Source organism: Cibotium barometz, chromosome 51, assembly GCF_041138505.1.
Source record: "Cibotium barometz isolate CiBa-2024 chromosome 51, ASM4113850v1, whole genome shotgun sequence".
Classification (NCBI taxonomy): Eukaryota; Viridiplantae; Streptophyta; class Polypodiopsida; order Cyatheales; family Cibotiaceae; genus Cibotium; species Cibotium barometz.
Window position 1 is genome coordinate 2,743,184 of NC_141096.1, and position 20,237 is coordinate 2,763,420.

General features: G+C 47.2%; 1 protein-coding gene across 1 annotated transcript in view; it reads left to right on the forward strand.

Moving 5' to 3' along the window:
- LOC147609215 (tRNA synthetase beta subunit family protein) overlaps window positions 1–20,237 on the forward strand; it is a 103,374-nt gene that overhangs the window by 56,580 nt on the left and 26,557 nt on the right. The gene's annotated exons all lie outside the window — the stretch shown is intronic.

Below are 20,237 nucleotides of genomic sequence, written 5' to 3' on the forward strand. Positions count from 1 at the left end.
TCCCCAACACCCCCCCCTCTTCCCGCCCGTCTCCTGCCCCTGTGCGCCACGCCGCCATGCATGCAGTCCTAAGGGGACTTTGGGATCTCTTTGCTACTTAGTTAGGTCCATGGCAGATAATCCGTTTAACGCACCCTAAACCAGTACAAATAGCCTTTTGTAGGAATTTCAGGCCTGAGAAAGAGCTACAAGCTCAAGATCATCCCCAACACTTTCTTGCAAAGACTCACTAGGAAAGCCTGCTCTAGTCTTCACCAGATTAGGAACAGTAAAATAGTAATAGAAAAATCCATTCCTTTGGGTTTTTGGTGGTGGTGGTGGTTTGGGGCCGGGGGGAGGGGGGGGGGAAACCTCCACATGGAGAGGGACAATCTTTGGCTAACACAAGGATATTTAAGTGTCCCAAACCTGGCCGACAGGGGCCTGGTCCATTGATAGGCCTCCTCATGCCTGTAACAGCTGCTAGAGTTCAGGTTGTAAACATATGCAGGCCAAAATTTCAGCAAGGGATCTACAAATTCAACCCAGATTGGTGCTACACTAGGAACTATGCTTGTGCGTTCTCTATCTCTTATTAAGTGAAAGGTTTTGAGGGAACTACCTCCTCTGGATTTTGTGATAAGCCTAGACTCATCACCATCCTTATACTCATCTGTTGAAATAACGTGGCAGGCAGCTCCCACTTTTGAGCCTCCACAGAGGACATTGGAAATTTTGCACAACATAGGAATAGGGGCTTTGAAAAAAAAAGGGGTTTTAAATTTTCAGGCACCGTTTATTTGTTTTGGGAATCATTTTATAAGCTGGGCAGCTGGTTTTTAATAACATGGAAAATTGGGTGTGAATTGAGTATGGCCAGGTGGGCACCCGGTTTTGGTCACCCAGCTGCCCAAATTACTGGCCGATTAGCTGCTGGTGGTCCATCCTAGGTGCTAGGTGCTCCCAACCTGGAGCACTGGGGGGTCTCCACCACACACAGACAGATCCATGAGATTCTCTGACGACACGACATGCCATCTCCAAAACCACATCTGCCATCAGGGGGCTTATAGTCATGTTTCAGTTTTCAGTTTTCACGTCCCTTTTTTAGTTTTTCCATGGCACTGTATACGCATGGTATCATTGTACTATTGATGGTCTCATAGGTCCTTCGGGTCTTTTATAGACGTTAATATATCTTTCTTTGTTTATTTCTCCTTGCTCTCTTTCTAGATAAGAAAAGAGAAAGAGGACTAAAAGATCGAGGAAGACTTGCTTAGGTAAATTTGCTCAATATATAAGAGCAAGGTTGATCTGTTACCATGGAAAATATTGGCAAAAAACCATACTCAATTCGGTGTGGATGGTGGACAACAAACGATGGTTTTCTCCATGGGATGCCTTACACCTTCTCACAAGTGCTTCCATTGACAGTGGACACACATGTCAATGAAGCATTCCTTTAGTGACAATGCCTTACAGATGATACTTGTACTACACATCAACAATAAACCCTACCCACAAGCTTATTTTCTTCTCAAAGAGAGGCTACACGGCACCCCCTTATATGAGAGAGCGAGTACCACACTACGTCATTCGTAAGATTGTTACCTTTTGACTCAGCTTAACACCACTTATGGAGTGACACTCGGGTCGATGGTATGAATCCCACAGGACATGCTTTGCCCTCTTGGTGTGTGAGACAGAGCAACAAGTTGTCTTGGAATGCTCAACTGACTCTGCTAGCTTAGGTTTGCAGGGTCCAAGGTAAGCTATGGTGGATCAAAGAGATCCATGGTGTGTGTATAGAGAGAGAAAGAAAGAAAGAAAGAAAGTTATATTAGCGTCTTCAAAAGACCCAAAGGGTCTATGAGACCAAAATGATGTATACATAGTGTCCATGAAATCTCTTCATGGATGAAATAAGAAAAAGCAACATTAAACTTAAACTGAAAACTAAAAACTAAGATCTCAGAGTTTGAGATTATACAAGATGAAAAATCTATATCCTACTATTGTAGGTTTAGGGTACAATAAGTGATGGGATATGGGAGAGCTGAATAAAAACAATCAATCAACCTTGTATACTGGGGCAAGGGCCCATCCAGGATGTCCATCATGGGTGATACAAGAAGGCTAGAGATGTCAATAGTTTGCTGTCAGCATGAGGCTGCTCGTTGATGGACTATGATGAGCTATGGGTGGCTGGCATCCGAGAGGATGAGGGCATCTAGCTCTCTGGAGTGTGCGTCCCCAATCTGATGTGACTCCCATGGGCGTGCTGCGAGGGGGCACTGTGGTATAGGCTCCTGTATCCACTGTGATGGGCTGTGGTGCCTCCCTATCCACCCCTCTAGGCTGGGAAAGACTGGTAATGATAAGCTGAGGAGGAGGGCTGTTGGGGGCGAGGATCTCTGAGTAGTGATTCTTTGTGTTGGCTGAGCTCTAGTAGGAAGAGTCCAAGGCACCTCTGTTCTAGGTACTCCATGATCCAAGATAAGGGTCCAAAGCCCTCTAAATAGACAGTGAAATCTCTCTTTGATCTCATAGTAGACATGGCATTGGCAAACATAGTGCTCCTTCGATTAACCCCCATCTGACAGAGTCTACATGTCTTGTCCTTTCTGGGTATCCGCTCAGCTCTGCCAGTTTCTATCCTTAGTGTATGGGATGATACCCTAAGCTAGCCAATGGCTATCCTCATAGCACTTGGTCTCTGTATGAAACCATGTGCTATAAATCTTAGGAAATGATCTCTGTAGTACTGCATCTTGGTAGGCAATGGGCCTACCGATGTATCATGTGATCCATGTGTTATGTGTATAGCCCCAATAGATCGTATTAGATCACACTGTTCCTGTCTCATATGTAAGCCTAATGTCTGGGAAATCTGGGTCATACTGAAATGGAGAGAGCTAGTCCATCTGTAATCCATGTGCCTGAAACCAAGTGAGCCGCAAAAAACTCTGTTTGAATGATCTGGTGGGAAACAGATGGCTTGGGACGTATCATCGGTGATAACATCATGATCCGAGGACGCTCTATGTGTTGTTAATGTGCTAGGGATGAATCTGGTGCTTAGAAGGGAGTTGCATACATAAATGATGGGGTGACTAGGGTGTCAAAAAGCCAACCCTTCGTCCTCGGCTCTTGAAAATGTGCTTGGAAACATTGCCTCTCCAATAAGGCTAGAATTGCTTATCCTCTAGTGATTCTATCCTCTTCTACCTGTCTCATAGAGAAGCGTGGATTGGTGAAGGTAGCTCCGAGATCGACATATATAGTGCACCCTCAACCCTGCTACCCATGTAAGTGATCTCTGTACGGCGTGCAACTGGGTAGGAGGTGTAGAATACCATAACCTTGGTTTTCCCAAGGTTGACTGAGAGCCCCCTTTGTGCAAAAATCCTGTAAGGTATCCATGTGCTTATGTAGCCCCTCCTCAGAATTTGCAATGAGTGCAATATCATCAGCATTTAAAAGGATGGAAACAAGAATATCTCCTCCGCCTCCAGCTTTGTCAATGAAGTTTGAGATCTCATGCATTTAGAGTCCAAAGAGAGTCGGATTCATTTTGATGGTGCTAGAGACCTCCTCAGTGAGTCCTCCCGGGCATCTCACCTTGCAATAAATGACACATATAAGGCAATGATAGTTTAGATCATGTCAGATGGGATGTTGAGATGCTGTTAGTGCTTTAGGAGATGGGCCCGAGGCATTGTATCAAAAATCTTTGCGGAAGTCCACAAAGCAGCAGTATAGTCGGCGGCCATTTGCCTTGGCTTGCTCGATGATAGCCCTAAGCGTGTATATGTGATCCAGCATGGAGAAGGTCCTCCTGAATCTTGCCTTCCCTGGTGCCTTGTATCCCTCTCTCTACTAGTGTGCTGAGCTCAGACTCAAGGATAGATCCATAGAGATTGGCCAAGGTATGCCTTGGCACCAAGACCGCAGACAGTCAACACGGATCCGGGACCTCCTTCTACAGGACCCCACCATCATTAGGAGGAAATATGGTCCGCTTACTCCTCCCCCCCATCGAGTGCCGTAGAGACCTTGGACCATGCCCTTCAGGAATCAGGAGGTTAGCCATTTTCTTTAGACAATAGCCCAAGAGCAGCTCAGTGCTTTCAAAGAGAGAGAGAGAGAGAAAGAAAGAAAGAAAGTCATATTAACGTCCACCACCTTAGCCTTGGCTCTCTCCAGTGTGGGCAACACACCCACCACCTCCCCTCACTTGCAAGCTCATGGGGCATCCCGACCACCTTTCTAGAGGATTCCTAGCAGCGCCTCTCGGTTTCCGCCTATGCAGCTATGAGAAGAGTAGACACCAAAGAACTATGCGAGTAGGCCTCATCAATACATGCTCATCACAACACATGCTAGCTACTCCCTGAGACCTTTAATCCTTGTGAGGAATTCATTCATTAAATCTCCGTCATTAAAATGTTTGGACTCTAACTGCTTACACAAGTAGGCCAGTTTTTCCTCGTTATGCACTTGGTAAAGTGCAGCCTAAGCATGCTTCACAGTTTTACATGAGAAATATGAGGAATAATGCTCCTTTTCACTAGAAGTGCCACTAATGCATGTGTGTGTGCATCCCTACCATCCCCCACATTGCTTGTTCCGTTGTGGGAGGTGTAGAGGTGAATGCCACTATTACATCAAAACTTGTACCACCATCCAAAGTACATGGACTATGCTGTTGTGTTGGCAAGAAGGTTGCTACTTCTTGTGGTCGCTAGAGCCTTGCAGTGGTGGGCACCAGGCTAGTGATTTTAGGAGAGCATGCAGCTTGTCGTAGACGTGACGGTCCCGATGACTCCCAACGACATTCTCCGCATGTTCATTTTAGACCTTGCCTGCACTGTACTTGGGGGGGCCATTGCCTGCTAAGGCGGAGGTCCCTGCCTCACTTTTTTGTGAGGATGATGGAGGTAGCCTAGCTCTTGTACTCTCGCATTGCCGCATTTGAGTGGCTGCTGGTACGTGTCACCAATCCCTAATTTTGTGGTCTTTCTTATGTTAATCTTAGGCATGTGGACGGATCTTGTGGTAGCATATGCCACTTGGAGGCCAATGACATGACATGATTATTTTTGGAATCTATGGTCTTTATAGACACTGTAGTGCTGGGGCCTAGATTCATGGTTTGTACAAGTGCTTGTGCTATTGGGCCAATATTTATTCATGGTCTGTGTAGGTGTTTCTGTAAGCCCAGCGGGGCGTACAGTACAGACTCAACCATGTGTCCAAGAGATAAAAATATAAAGAGAGGGGAGAGAGAAAAGGGAATGGGGATCTTGCACAGTACACCACATTGAGCAGGGAACATGCCTCGCCCCCTTTCATGAATTTATTCAGGAACAGTACACGGGCACGTTGGCCAGGATCAATAAAATCAATGATTACAAAACAGACAGATATGCCGATGTAGGATATCTAAGTCGATGTTGATGTGCAAGATCTCTGATGTTGAGCACACCACGGGGATGACCCATAAGTATCTCTCACCGGGCTAGTACCAAATCCAAATACAATGAATCCAAGTCCAATGAATCCAAATCCAAATCCAAGTCCAAGTCCAAGTCCAAGTCCAAGTCCAAGTCCAAGTCCAAATCCAAGTCCAAGTTCCATAACCAAGTTCCATGTTCATGTCTAAGCTTCATGTCCAACCTGTATGTCCAAGTTCCATGTTTATGTCCAAGCTTCATGTTTCATGTCCAAGCTCTCCAAGTTCTCCATCTCCATGTCCAAGCTATATGTCCAAGTCCAAGAAACACTCGCTCATCCCGTGAGTAATATCCACTACTCCTATAGCCTTGTCCATGAAGAAAACCATGGAAAAGCTCTTTCTCGACAGACCATCAAAGTCTCAAGTATTTTCTTACTCAGACAAATAGGCACATGCAATGGGCAAATTTCTTGTCCATGTTTCATTTTCAGATTTTACATACTCCAGGTAAGAAGAATGTTGTGGCAGATGCCTTGTCCAGAAGGCCCAAAGTTAGTGCTGTTACTATTGCCTATCATTAGGATCTATCTACAATGCTAGAGATGTATTCTCGTGTATTAAATAAGTCCTGCTCAATGTGTACTCACTTATAAGTTGTCCGGTCCTTACAAGTGAGTGTGAACCTGAACCAATAATTATTAGCATGTGAACTCATAAAGCTGTAAATTAAGTTTTTGGGGATACTTACCACCTGTAAAACACATGTAGACCACCTGTCAGTCCCAAATAGGTGTGCACATACACGTCCACAGGGTGCCCAGGTGTCCCCGGTCCCATGGACAACGCAGGCAGAAATCTCAGGCATTGTCCAGGCAAACAAGACAAGTCATCCAAAGATAAATCAAAGTCATGCACACATATGAGTGCAGCTAGATTGGAAGAAACACTCATCTGCTCAGTTGTATCCGATAAAATGTCCAGGGCTCATGATCCTTCCGAAACCTTCCCCCAACATAAGTACAGAAGATCTCCAAGATAGCTAGTCTCAGAGAATTTCATCATGTCAGGCTCCATGAGCCATACATGTACACACCATGTCAGGCCCCACAAGCCACACATGTATTATCATGTTAGGCTACACTAGCCATACATGTACTGTCATGTCAGGCTCCATATGCCACACAGACACCATGTCAGGCTACACAAGCCATACATGTATGTCATGTCAGGCTCCACATGCCACACATGAACAATAGAAAAATAGAAGCTGTAAGGAATTTTGTGACATTCCCCCGACTCCTAAGCAATTGACCGCAATTGAAAAGCTTCCAAGTAGGTCTTCAGAAGTTTCGGATAATCCGCAAAATAATCCTCGTCCATCCATTTTGCATCCATAGCCGAATAGTTTTTAAACTTCACAAGATACCTGCCCACTAGCTTGCCACCTGCATGCTTGCGCTCTTTATGAAAAGCTATCTGCTCAGGTTGCAATACTTCCTCAAGTTCATTCACTTCTGGTGGATCTTCCAAAACTGGTTCCATAGGAGGTGGTCCCACATAAGGCCTCAACAAACTGACATGAAAGGCATTGTGTATTTTCCAGTGATCGGGCAAGACCAATCTATATGCCACTTCATTTGTTTTCTGCAAAATTTGGAATGGCCCGTAGTACCTGTTTGAAAGCTTAGGAAACGGGCCTTCTTTACGCGGACGCTTCCGAAGACGTGCTTTCTCAAACTTAAGCAATACCCAATCACCTTTCTTGAAAACCACCTCTCGCTTGTGTTTGTCAGTTGCCTTTTTCTGCTTAGCTTGAGATCTTTCTATGGCTGTCCGAACCTGTGCAAACGTAGTATCCAAATCACGGACATACTCATCTGCTGCAAAGATTTCATCTTTTGTTCGTAAGATAGGTGGAAGCATATGGTGGAGCATGACACTCTTCCATAACCTTTTGGCGTAATTTACGCGGACGCTTCCGAAGACGTGCTTTCTCAAACTTAAGTAATACCCAATCACCTTTCCTGAAAACCACCTCTCGCCTGTGTTTGTCAGTTGCCTTTTTCTGCTTAGCTTGAGATCGTTCTATGGCTGTCCGAACCTGTGCAAACGTAGTATCCAAATCACGGACATACTCATCTGCTGCAAAGATTTCATCTTTTGTTCGTAAGATAGGTGGAAGCATATGGTGGAGCATGACACTCTTCCATAACCTTTTGGCGTAATTCACGCACTACACAAATACGATTCTGCATTATTAGAAACCCATCTCTAATTGAATAAGATGGGATAGCAGTACCATGATTCAAATCAGCCCAAATGAGTTGAAAATCTGTGTCCAAAGCATATATATCTTGCATCCCTGATAAGTCCCCCCCCCCCCCCCCCCCCCGGGACCAGAAAAGATCCTTTCATTAGTTATAAAAAACGCCCGCTGGGCTACAGAAACCTCTCTTGCTCATAAGAAGGCAGAGCAGAGATCCAATCAAGGCAGCTAGGGAGACTCTCCCTAGGTGCAAAAAAGTACAAATAACAGAGAGGCTATATCATACAATAGGAGGGGGGAAAATCCAAACAGGTGGCCTGTAATGCCAGCGGGGGTACCCGCGTGTAGGGTATAATAGAAGGGGCCGCTGCGCCAAGTGGTGTGAAAGGCCTGGCGCTGCAAGATCGCCGCATCCGAGTCGCCCCGGATGCGGTCATACTGTCCTCGTAGGGTGTGGATCAACTCCTGCCAAATCCCCCGAACAGTCTCTGCTGGTGGCTCCAGTCTCCCCTCAAAGGCCCTGAAACACCGGGCTTTCCAGGTGAACCAAATGGTGAGGTTGCTGAGGAGCTCCCATCGTAGATCCCTCTCATGTGTCCAGCCGGCGGACGAGAAATCCGGTGAAGGAACAAGGCGAGGCTGGCCCCTAATGAATCTGATGGCCTGGATGTCCTGCTCCGTCTCGTATCCCAGAGCAGGCCTTGACGAAGTCGATCAAGTAGCGGCACCCCACGTATACATGCCCTCTAGAGAGAGGGGGGCCAAAATGCGCAGCATCCTCAGCCAAATCTGCTGCGCCTGTGGACAGTCCCATAGGCAGTGTCTCTGTGTCTCCAATGGGTATGTTCGAAAAGCCGTTTTGTGCACATCTTGAGGTACCAATCGAATTTGATGGTAGCCACTCTTAAGATCAATGCGATTGAAACAGGAAGCTTCCTCAAGTTTATCAAGAATATCATCGATTCGAGGAATCGAAAACCTGTTCTTGATAGTAATCTTGTTAAGGGCCTATAATCAACACACACAAACACACTAGGATGATGTTGTTTTTTATACCCACATTTGGAGCTCTCTCTATACTCTACCGGTTCATTTCAATTCATTTCATTTTACTTTGTACCCTTGAATCTTGATGATGTATCCAGATGATGAGGATGGACTATTTTGGTCTCATAGGTCATTTTGGCCTTTTGCAGACGTTTAATACAGCTTTCTTTCTTTCACACACACACTCTCTCTCTCCCTCTCTCATACACACTCTCTCTCCCCCTCCCTCAAGGCTCATACATACACACTCTAGTCTCTCTCTCTCTCAAGAACAGATCGGCAGAGCTGAATAAAGTTAAAGAAGCAAGAAAGAATGGCAAATGGGCAATATACAGAGGAGGACAAGCAATCATTAAAGAATTCCGTACCCCACCCCCCTCAAGAGCAAATCCATCCATGGATGAAATATAGCTATTTTTATTTTGAACCTCAATTTCGAACTAGATGCTGTTGGGGTAAAGGCACTATGCCCACCCTTATAGTGTGTACAAGCCCATAAGTTATAGTACATACACTTAGTACTTTTAATGTACTAAGTGCACTATGTGTACTAGTGCAATATACATGTGTGATAGGGGAGTCACACACTCATGCCTCATGAGTTGACTTATCCCCACATCTCCACTATGGGTGCAGCCTGGACGACTGGAGCATGTTATGGTGGGGAGAGACATCATACTTCTGACAGAGACACATCAGAGCCCAGAGAGAGGGCTACCTCGAGTAGAGGGATTCCAGTGGGAGTCAGCATACAGGAGGACCACACGCCAGGGTACCTCGAGAGGGTCGGGGGGAGTAGCAGTCCTATTCAGACGAGAGCTACAGGGGAGACTGAGAGTGGTAGCACAGGATCCAGAGGCCAGATACATGTGGATCAGCTTACAGCTCTCACAGGGCAGGGTTATATACATAGCTCTATGTTACTTTTCTCCATCAGGATCCTCCTATGTCATTACAGAGGACATGCCACAGGAGGAGGAGATAGGAGCCTCGCCATACACTTGTCTGTCAGAGGAGATTATGCATTATTCTACACTAGGGGAAGTATTTCTTACGGGCGACTTCAATGCCCACACACAGAGCAGACAGTGTGAGGTGTATGACTATGATGACATGGAGATCCTCCACCCTGTGGATCCAGAGGAGATAGGGGCTAGTCGGGCATCAGAGGACACTGGACCAGACAGAGGATCGCCACTTCGCCTCTCTGCCCGGCAGTTCGCTGCTCGCTGCTCTCTGCTACATTGGCCCCCTTTCCCCACCCACCCTTGCTCAGGCCCCCAAGGCAGAAACATAACTCTCTCTCTCTCTCTCTCTCCTCCCTGCCTGTGGGAAGGACTGCAGAGTGATTTGGAGGAATGGCCCCGAGTCTCCAAGAGAAACTCGAGGCCCTCGAGATGGCAATGAAGGCATTAATCAAGGAGAACAAGAAGACATCCGATTCCAACCTCAATGAGGTGGAAAACAAACTACACAAGCACATCATAGCTCTCGAAGCACGGGTCACGAACCTCGAACAAGAGAACACGGCACTCAAAGAGGAGGTGAGTGCATTGAAAATGGAAATGGTAGCCATCAAGAATGCTGAGAAGAAAGAAGGGGAGATCAATGACAACACTCTCACGGCCATCAAAGAAGAGATCTCCAAGGAGATCACAAAGGACATGGAAGGAAAGCTCGAAGCCAAGCAATCAGGATGGGTCGAGGTGGTGAAGAAGAACATCCGTAAAGAAGTGAGAGAGGAAACTCAAAGGGAAGAAAACCAAATCATTCACACCACCATTGAGGAGGAGAAGATGAGGCATGCCCGTCGCCTCAACATTCGAGTCACAGGTATAGCCGAGACACCCGACTCCACTCCCGAGAAAGATGCATAGCTTCTATGCATGAAGCTCGGCTACAAGGAAGAGCACCCTCTCCCCTTCACCAAAGCATGGAGAGCCGGGAAAGACTTAACACGCAAGCGAGCCCTCATCCTACAGTTTGCAGGAGAGACGGAGAGGGTCACCTTCATGAGGAAGAGGGTTATACTACGGGGTTTAGAGGGAGCTCCTATTTTCTTGGATGATGATCTCACGAGGATGCAGCTTGAGCATAGGAGAACTTGCATGCCACGAGTCTTACACGCGAGGAGAGAAGGCAAGAAGGCCTTCTATCGAGATGGTCGGGTCATCATTGATGGCCGGCCCATGGATTAGCGGTTTGGGGCCTATGGGACACAGACCAGGCCACTGACAGAGATACACATAGCAGTATGGAACTGTAATGGTTCACTATGGGTGCAGCCTGGACGACTGGAGCATGTTATGGTGGGGAGAGACATCATACTTCTGACAGAGACACATCAGAGCCCAGAGAGAGGGCTACCTCGAGTAGAGGGATTCCAGTGGGAGTCAGCATACAGGAGGACCACACGCCAGGGTACCTCGAGAGGGTCGGGGGGAGTAGCAGTCCTATTCAGACGAGAGCTACAGGGGAGACTGAGAGTGGTAGCACAGGATCCAGAGGCCAGATACATGTGGATCAGCTTACAGCTCTCACAGGACAGGGTTATATACATAGCTCTATGTTACTTTTCTCCATCAGGATCCTCCTATGTCATTACAGAGGACATGCCACAGGAGGAGGAGATAGGAGCCTCGCCATACACTTGTCTGTCAGAGGAGATTATGCATTATTCTACACTAGGGGAAGTATTTCTTACGGGCGACTTCAATGCCCACACACAGAGCAGACAGTGTGAGGTGTATGACTATGATGACATGGAGATCCTCCACCCTGTGGATCCAGAGGAGATAGGGGCTAGTCGGGCATCAGAGGACACTGGACCAGACAGAGGACATTATGGAGACCACTTACTAGAGTTGGGAGCCAGGCATCGTCTCGTTATTTATAACGGGATGCTACAGTGGCCGAGATCAGGAGGACTGACATGCTTCCCACATGGGGGTCATACACGGACCGGAGGCACGGTGGTAGACTACATTATGGGGTCTTTGGAGGCATCACAGCTTGTCACCTCATTCTCCATTCCACCTCGTCCTATTGGGGCAGATCATACATACTTGGCATTTTCACTAGCCGGATCACCAGTATCACCAGCCCCCCACATACCGACGCCACACACTACCATCTACTTCACACATGACATGGCAGACATATACACTGGCAGAGTAGAGGATGGGCTCCTACTCATGGATCCCCTGGCATCTATGGATACCATTACAGCCCAGCTCGCATCACTCCTACACACGGCTGCATTACAGAGCTTCCCACATCGTGTACACTCAGGAGAGCCTGCGAGACCTGGGACTATGCCCCAGAACAGATGGTATGATGACGAGTGCAGAGCCCTATACTCACGACTCCGCATACAGAGAGCCTTGGGAGCCATCACAGAGCAGGAGTCGAGGAGAGAGATGAGGAGACTTACTCGCCGCAAAAGGCGGGCCTTCGCAGAGATGCAGGAGCTAGAGATCTTTCATTTCTTCATGAGTAGAGATAGCCCTGTCTCATGGCGGCACTTCAGAGAGCCCCGGACCCCGACACCTATTGCAGACCCACAGACATGGCACACATATGCAGAGGGTCTATACCATGCCCCACAGCAGCCACCTATACCTCAGCCACAGGAGCCTCGACCCACCACAGCTAGCTTCTTTACCCACTCGATGGTACAGGAAGCTATCCGCCGCCTACAGCATGGACGGGCCGCCGACCATATGGGCCTGCAGGGTGAGCATCTCATATATGCAGTAGATTCTTTAGCTCCTTTTCTTGCACACCTGTTTAACAGGGCACTAGCAGAGGGTTTGCCTGCGGAGTGGACGATGCACACCATTGTGCCGATTCACAAAACAGGGGATATGCTCGATCCGAGCAACTACAGGACGGTTATGGTTGGCCACGTGCTGGCCAAACTCTATGGTGCAGTGCTGGAGGAGGAGCTTAGCTTATATGCTGAGCGAGCAGGTTTACGCTCTTCAGGGCAGGCAGGCTTCAGGAGAGCTTTCTCTACCACTGACCATGTATTCACTTTGAGATGTATGATTGATCAGGCCAGAGTGAGGAAGAGAAAGCTCTATTGCTGCTTTGTGGATTTCCGCAAGGCATTTGACACAGTACCACGAGAGAGGCTCTTTCAGCGCCTGCAGTCTCTTGGCATACCAGCAGATATGACATGGGGCATCTATGCCATAGTTACCACGGAACGGGAACGTTCCGGGAACGTTGGATGCTAGAACGGGAGCGGGAACGGGAACGGGAGCGGATCGGGAACGTCGTGGAACGCCACGTCATATGACATGTCAGCATATGACACAAAAAATGTAACTTTTTGTATACGGATAGCCAAATATGCTTCCTAATATTTGCTCCCCCAAGACATGAACATACATTTCTGCAAGCAAAACAAACGTTCCGCAATTTTTTTTTTTTTTTTTTTTTTTGCGGAACGTTCCGGCGTTCCGGGAACGTGCCTTTGCCCGGAACGGCGTTCCGGCGTTCCAGGAAGGCGGAACGACGTTCCGTGGTAACTATGATCTATGCATTATATGAGCAGGTTTTTGGGCGAGTCAGATGTCCAGGAGGTATGTCCGAGACTATTGCTAGCACCATTGGTGTGAAGCAAGGATGCCCACTTTCCCCCACGCTATTTGGGTTATACATTGATGAGGTGGCTGACTTCATTACACAGGGAGGCGGAGATGGAGTTGATTTAGTAGGTACCTCAGTACATATTATGCTCTATGCTGATGATATTGTATTAGTGTCTGAGTCCCCAGGGGGTCTACAGCAGCATCTACATGCACTCCATGATTTCTGCACACAGAGGGGTCTTACTGTGAACCTTGGGAAAACCAAGGTTATGGTCTTTCATACATCGAGACAGGGCAGGAGTCATCTGACATTCACTCTCGCAGGATGCCAGGTGGAGGTGGTGACATCATACGTGTACCTAGGGGTTACCTTCTCTGCAGCAGCCACACGCTTTACCATGGGTTCAGCAGCCAGAGCTAGATTGACACGGGGATATGCAGCATTGGCTATGCTAGAGAGACAGTGCCACCAGGCGCATTTTCAGGAGCCCCGGACGAAGGGGTGGCTATTTGACACATTAGTCACACCGGCATTGATGTATGGAGCAGCAGTATGGGCGCCAGGCCTTGCTACCCATTGGTGGACACAGATAGAGAGACCACAGGCCCTCATGATGGCACGCATGATACGCAGCAAACCGTCAGTACCTCATGACATTATCCGAGCAGAGTTTGCTGCGCCTCCTATGATGGTAGAGGCCATATTTCAGACTATATGCCTGCTAGACAGATTCAGAGAGATGCCACAAGACAGATTATCATACAGAGCTTTTCAGGCATCTAGACAGTTGGCTGAGGCAGGAGACAGAGGATCATGGTATGCACAGGTCACACATTGGTTCTCACAGCATGGCCTAGACATGGATCATCTACCACCATTCCAGTATGACAGGGATGCACCACATATCCGTCTCTCTCATAGTGAGAGGAACAGAGTATTGAGACAGGATCTATGGCAGCTCTATACACGAGAGACATGGATTTCACCTACACAGCCTCTTCCACCGAAGATGCTATACTACAGAGATCACTTCATGAGTATCACTGATGATGGATTTATAGAGAGGCCTAGATACATGGAGGGCTTTTTACCACACGGCTCCCGAGTGGCTATTGGTCAGCTCAGAGTTTCATCACACCGATTGGAGATTGAGACTGGCAGAGCAGCACGGATCCCCCGAGAGGAGAGGGTATGCAGATTGTGCAGAGAGGAGGTGGAGAGTGAGGAGCATTATGTATGCAGATGCAGAGCATATACAGCCATCAGAGAGAGATATCCCATTTTATTCAGAGAGCCACATTCCCTACGCCAGATCTTTGAGGCAGCAGACCAGCGCATACTGGGGAGATACATTCTAGACATACAGCGCCACAGAGAGACATTATTACAGGCTCAGACAGCTCCAGAGGGGGGGCGACAGACACAGATTACTACATTTTTTCAGAGATCCATACCCCTCCCAGCCCCTACACGGCAGGGAATTACTCTCCAGAGAGCAGAGACACTTAGAGCCCGCAGGAGACAGAGGACACCTGGCTTTCGGACACCACGCCTATACCAGAGAGAGATGACAGAGATCAGAGCTCAGTTTCACAGAGAGGGTGCGGAGCGACTGGCTCGCTTCAGAGCACACCCAGGCATGTTCTTCAGGGAGCTGTGGACACCCCCTTCACTGATGTATACCATTTTATACCCCCAGTATGGTACAGGATGGAGCTAGCTAGGTTGCATATCATGATTGTATACTCCATGCATATAGCTTTGCATTCTCCTAGTAATAGAGCTCCATCCCCTGCACACCCAGATTCAGCTTTTTTATTCAGTACTTTTTCATTTTGTTGGGATGACAGAGGATACCCCATACATGTACTCCGATTTGTCTCATAGGCCGAGTTCGGTCTTTTGGAAGACGTTAATAAAATCTTTCTTTCTTTCTTTCTTTCTTTCTCTCTCTCTCTCTCCCTTGTTGTTTCTCTGTGTATGTCTCCCACACATGAATTAACCTAACCCTAATTCCATCTCTCCCACACAACTGGTATTAGAGCCCTGGTTTAGGGTTTGTTCTCGAGTGCTGAATCACTGGCTCGTAGGGGATTCTTCCTTCTCCTACACAACTGCTCTGTGTGCAAGGCAGCCAGCAACTCGACTCTCCAGCAGCTGCTTTGCTGCGTGTGTTTTGAACTAGTCGCAGGCAGTCCATTCTAAGCCAGTCACTTGCTTCGGTGAGAGTCTTAGTGTGAAGCGAACACAAGCACACCACAGGCAGCGCTGGCCCTTCAGCGTGAGAAGCGAGCGCTAGGCAAAGGCGTTTGCGAACTCACGCGGGCTACAGCCGGGTTGTGTGGCGCTAGGCGAAGCCGTAAGGGAAACAGCGCACGGCATGGTAGAAGCGATGACCACAGCCGAATAGTAGGCGAAGGCGAAGAAGCGTGAGCGAAGGCGGGCGTTGAATCATTAGCGAAGAGGCGACGTTAATAAAAACATACTTGTCGCGTGTAGCGCCAGCTAGGCGGAGACGACGAACGCAAACTCGACACGGCGAGTGGCGCTCAGCAGCGAGCGAACCAGGCGAAGCAGGTCTCTCCGACTCACCGCCCCCACTCTGCCGCCTTCCTTCTCCCATTCGACTAGTCTTCTAGCAGGCGACTCTCCCCAACACGTGTGCAGAGTCTAGCCTACTTGGATGGCAGTTTGCCAGGTGATTATGGGTTTGATCCACTGAGCTGATGGATCCAGAAGGGTCAGGGAGCTTCATAGCAGCCAGCCATCTGAGCATCACCAACAGCTTGTGTCTCCATCAAATCTGCAGCAAGAAGTGCCCCCCCCTACCTACACAGAACAGCAACAGCATCATCACCTCTTTTCCTGCAACAACAAAACCCGCCTGCAAATCAGAGAAAAATCAAAAAATTACAAGGTATTTTCCTCAAATTTTTTTTTTGGGATTTGCAATTGAGCAAGTACAATCAACAATTGAGCAGATACAGGTGTCGAATTGCTCAATTTTGAGCAAAATTGGCAAAATTGGGTGACATTGGTCACAATCAGGCTCAATTTGCAGGACATTGGTCACAATCACGATCAATTTGCAGGAAATTGGATGTCGAAATTTGGGGCTTTTGATGTAATTATGCAATTAAGCACTCATACATGCTGTATGATGTGAGAAATCGCACATTTGGGCAAAATTGCAGCAAATTGCAGTGCAAATCAAGGGGCTTTTGTGCCGATTTGGTTGATTTGCATGCAGGCGATCGCATTTGATGCTGTGAATAATGTGTTGATGCCTTACAAGCACTCAATGTGCCTGTAAATCAAGGGGTTTCATGTATTTGATGTATATGTGGCCAGGGGGAAGCATCGTGAACACTCTGGATGCCTTCATGTGCGTCAATGTACCATGTATGATCAAAAATTGATCTTAAATCAAGGGGCTTTTCAAGTTCGTATGCTTGTTGAGCTTGGCAAAGCAGCAGGCAAGACATTTATGCCGTAAATCCTCAAAAATCAGCTTGCAGTCAAGGAGCTTTTGCCCAATTTCTGTTCAGGACTGTTGTATGCAGTGTACAGGACTGTAAAAGTCTGATTTTCACTCATTTGGACAGCCAGGAGAGCATTTATTGCTACTGTACCCGCTGGTACAGATTTGGTACAGCTTTGTACAAGTTTTGGCATGGCTGTACACTGATTTGAGTGAGGAAAAGGTTCCATTTCAGCTGCTGTACTTGCCGGTACAGGTTTGGTACATCATTGGTGAGCACTTGGTACTGCTGTACAGTACTTTGGAAGGGCAACAGAGCACATTTAAGGTGCTGTCCAAAATCTGCAGCAACCAGATTTTGGTGATTTCATCACAAACAGTGGGAGAAAAGTTGCATTCTTGCTTCCGCAGTGGGAGATAAAGCTTGGGAGAACAACTGTGAGCACTTTGTGTGCTTTTGGTGCAGTGTTTGCACATTTTGCAGGGAGTCAGGCATTGACAGGTTGCATTTTGCTATGGCAACCACAGGTGAGAGCTCTTCATTGCTTCATATCAAGAAGCTTGAAGGCTCGCATAACTATGATATTTGGCAAACCCAGTGCTACAATGTGTTGCTCCAGAAAAAGCAGCACAAGCCTATCAAAGAAAGGGGTGTAATGCCCGCTTCTCTTACTGCTGAAGAGTGGGAAGATATGGATGAGTTGGCAAGATCTACTATCATGTTGTCTGTGTCAGACTCATTACTTTTCAGCATTCGTGAAGAGAAGACAGCTTGGGGAATGTGGCAGAGATGCAGGACTTGTATGCCCAGCAAAGTGCCTCAAGCAAAGTGTATTGGTTGAAGAAACTCATAGGTCTTCAGATGAAGGAAGGGGCGTCTATGACAGCCCATCTAAATGAGTTTAATGGTATTGTCAGCCAGGTCATTAATCAAAAGTTGGCAATGGACGATGAGTTCAAAGCCACTTTTCTGTTATGCACTTTGCCAGAGAGTTGGGACACATTCAGGACAGCCACTAGCAATTCGAATGCTATGCTGTCATATGCAGATGTTGAGGGTGCTCTTCTTCAAGAAGAGATGAACAGGAAAAACAACTCTGTTGGAAAGTCCAATGCAATGAATGCACGTGGGAGATCCCAGCAAAGGGGGAAAAGCCAAGAAAGGGGAAGGAGCAAGTCTCGCTCCAAAAAGGATTTGGAATGCCATTATTGTGGCAAGAAGGGACACATTAAAAAGCAATGCTACAAATGGAAAAATGATCAAAAAGAAAAGGGAAAAGGCAAAGACAAAGACAAGGATGAAGCCAAAGATGTAAAGCCAAAGGGAAAAAGTGGAGTCAAGATTGAAGAAATCAATGTGTCACGTGCAGGTGGCAGTGAGGATGAGGTCCTATTTACTTCTTCACTTGATGCCCATTCACTTCTTACAGGTGGTCATGGTATGCACTCATGGATCATTGATTCAGGTGCCTCCTTTCATGTCACAGGTTGCAGAGACTTGTTTGTCAGGTATAGTGCTGGCAATGAAGGAGTGGTTTATTTGGGTGATAACCATGCATGCAAGATTCTTGGCAGAGGTGATGTGAGGCTTGTGTTTTCAAATGGCTCACAGCTTATGCTCCATGATGTCAGGCATGTGCCTGAGATCAAGAAGAATCTGCTTTCTACTGGACAGCTTGATGATGCTGATTATGTTACCACATTTGGTAGTGGAAAGTGGAAAATTAGTAAGGGCTCACTGGTTGTTGCCAGAGGCTCTAAGGTGGACACTCTTTATTTCATGCATGCAGGTGTTTGTCACCATGCTAATGTAAATGCAACCGAGCTGCCGGAAATTTCTATGTGGCATAGCTGGTTGGGACACATGAGTGTCAAGGGAATGGAGCAATTGTCTCGTTTGGGTTACTTGCCTTCTCTAAAGTTTTCAAGTTTTCAGTTTTGTGAGCATTGTATATATGGTAGGCAACTACAGTGCCCCCACAAGAAAGCTCTTGGACAGAAAGATGCTCAGTTAGAGCTTGTGCATACAGATGTATGTGAGATGCCTCAGCTTTCTTTGGGAGGGGCAAAATATTTTGTGTCTTTTATTGATGATGCCACAGGCAAGGTGTGGGTTTATCCTCTTCGTCTGAAGAGTGATACATTCTCAGTGTTTCAGAAGTTTGTTGCTCTTGTTGAGAATCAAACTGGCAAAACACTGAAAGCTTTGCGTTCCGACAATGGTGGAGAGTATATGTCCAAACAAGTTCAGGACTTTTGTGATGCTAAAGGCATCAAGAGGGAGCTTTCTACTCCTTATGATCCTCCACAAAACGGGACAGCAGAGAGGATGAACAGGACCATACAGGAGAAGGTCCGTTCTATGTTGTCACATTGTGCATTACCTCATGGTTTTTGGGCTGAAGTTGTTATGACAGCCGTTCACCTTATAAACAGGTCACCTAACACGAGGCTTGGTGGGAAAGTGCCAGAGGAAGTATGGACTTGGAAGCCTCCGTCATACAAGCACTTGAGAGTGTTTGGTTGCGTTGCGTACGTGCACATACGCAGGGAAATGCGCACCAAACTTGATCCTAAGTCTCACAAATGCATATTCCTAGGATATGGTGACAGAGGTGAAATGGGGTATAAACTTTGGGATCCCATGAATAGAAAGATCATACGCAGCAATGATGTCATTTTTGATGAAACATGCATGTATAAGGAGCGTGCAAGGCAACAGGAGCCTGGCAGAGTCATCTTTGATGATGATGGACATCATGGACAACAACAAAGGGCTGTAAATCAGCCATTACAGCAGGAAAACCAGCCCTTAAATGGTGCTGAAAATGGTACAAATGGACAGCCAGAGATGGCAGAAGATATCCCTATGGATATACCACAGTTGGAGGAGATACCGGGCATGATATTTCAGCCTTATGGCATGGAACAGGAGCCACCAATGGGTGATATGCAGGCTGGACAGCAACCTGCAAATGATGGTCATTGGGTACGGAGGTCCACTAGACCCTCCAGAGCCCCTGACAGGTTTGTTCCAGGGGTTGACTACTTGATGCTCACTGACTGTGGGGAGCCCTCATGTTATAAGGAGGCTTTACAGAGGGTAGACAAGGCTCTATGGGAGCGTGCCATGAAGTCAGAGATGGATTCTCTGCACAAAAATGGAACATGGAAGTTGGTGCATTTGCCTGCAGGCAAGAAGGTTTTGCCATGCAAGTGGGTTTACAGGCTCAAAGTTGCACCTGATGCAAAGCCAAGATACAAAGCCAGGTTAGTGGCTAAGGGCTTCAAGCAGGAATATGGTGTTGACTTTGATGAGATCTTCTCTCCAGTGGTCAAAATGACCACACTTAGAGCTGTATTAGCTTTAGTTGCACATGATGATCTGGACTTGATTCAGATGGATG